The sequence below is a fragment of the Scylla paramamosain genome, chromosome 25 (genome assembly GCF_035594125.1).
Source record: "Scylla paramamosain isolate STU-SP2022 chromosome 25, ASM3559412v1, whole genome shotgun sequence".
NCBI classification, from domain to species: Eukaryota; Metazoa; Arthropoda; class Malacostraca; order Decapoda; family Portunidae; genus Scylla; species Scylla paramamosain.
Genome location: NC_087175.1, coordinates 17,716,400 through 17,718,392, shown reverse-complemented (window position 1 = coordinate 17,718,392; position 1,993 = coordinate 17,716,400).

The window sequence follows — 1,993 nt, the reverse complement described above, 5'->3', positions numbered from 1 at the left end:
TCTCGTTGTCATGCTGCAACTGTTATTATTACTTTATCACGTTACTGGTGCAGAGAACTGTACATGACTTAATTTAGAACAGTTTCTAAAGGAAGTGTGTGGGTGTTTCCTCCATTACAAAGCATTTCAGTCATCGAAAAATTGATCATTAAGCTGTTTTGTTCATGTATTGCACATTTCTTTTACAAGGAGAATTTTTACAGAAATTAATTTAGAATTGTTGATAAAAGATGTGTGGATGTCTCGTGGATTCAGAAGTTAAATAGTCTTAGGGAGATTAATCATGAGACTGTTGTTCTTGTCTCGTTGTCATGTTGAAAGTATTAGCATTTATATTTCTTGTGTTTAGTTAGGTTATATCATTCGCTTTTAAAATATTACAAAACATTACAAAAATTAATCACAAAATTGTTGTTCTTAATTCGTTATGTTGCAGTTATTACCATTTCTTTATGAAATGTCTGTTGCTGGAATGTTTTAATAAGAAGTAATATGGAGTCGTTCCTAAGGATGTGTGCGGGCGTCACTTGTATTAAAAAAGCAATTTTTAGTCTCTACGATGTTACTAATGCAATTCCTTTCTTCGTTAAGTTGGGAATATTGTGTTGTCTGTTGTGAGATGCGGAAAATTTTAATAGGAAGAAGTTTAGACTCAGTGTGTTAGCAAAATGTGTTGGCATTTCCTACATAAGAACTCGTCTAGTCTCCCGGAAATTGATCACGAAATTGCTGGTCTTGTCATGTTGCAAGCGTTTCCATTTTTATTGTGTCAGATGCAAAAAATATTTACTAGGAAGTAATTCAGATTCTCTTTTAAAGGATGTGTGTGGGCGGTTCTTTCATTGAACACTCGTGCAGTCTTCGGGAAATGAATCGCATTGTTCTTGTCTTGTTGCCATGTTGAAGTATTAACATTTCTTTTCTCCTGTCTGGTGCAAGGAATCAATTTTTATTTGTTTAAAGAGATGTGTGTTGGTGGCTGCACTAAAAAGAAATTTAGTACTTGTAACATTGATTATGATGATGGTGTTGCTTAGCTGTGTTGAAAGTACTGACAATCTTTCTCACGTGTCAGGTTTGGTGGGTCGGTGAGAAGTAATTTGAGTCGCTCTTGAGGAAGTGCGTGAGAATGTCTTGTATTAAAATTAAATTGGTCTCATTTCATTTCTGTGTTGGAAGTATTAATATTTACTTTTCCTCGCGTCTCGTGCGGTAAATTTTATAGTAAGTAATTTAGAGTAGTTCATAAGGAAGTTTGTCGGCGAATCATGTATAAAAATATAGTTTAATCTTTCGAAGGTTTCTAATACGCTTGTTCTTCTTTCATTTCATATATTGGAAGTTCTGAGTATTTGTATTTCCTTTTCTCGTATCAGGAAAATCTTTAAAAAAAAGTAAGTCAAATATGTTTGTTGGCGTCTCTCGTATTAAAGAAGTGGTTAATTTTTGTGACGATCATACAATTGTTATTTCTGTCTCGTTATGTTAGAAGTATGACATCTTATTCCGTGTAAGGTGCAGGAGGGGAGAGAGAAACCTGAAGGCACGTTTTAGTTTCTGTGTTTGGGAGTCATTGTTAGGAATACAAGTAGTGGTTTAGGTTTTAGAACGTTGATCATACAGTTATTATTCTGCCTCGTTGTTATTTTGGAAGAATTACGTCTTACCTCGTTTAAGGAGTGGAGGAGAAAAGAGTAAGGCACGGTTTAAATTCACGTGTAGGACTCTCTTGTACTAAAAATTTGCTTAGGATTCAGAACCTTGATCATACAGGTATTACTCTTTTGTCCTTGTTATGTTTGAAGTATTTTATATCTTATCTTGTGTAAGGTACAAGAAAGGAAAGAGTAACAATAACATGAAGGCGAGGTTTAAGATCTGTGTGTGAGAGTCTTGTATTAGGCTGTGTTTACACCAAGCACGTCGCATCACGTCACGTCACGTCACGTCACGTCACGTCACGTCACGTCACGTCATGAATCGTCATCCCAGT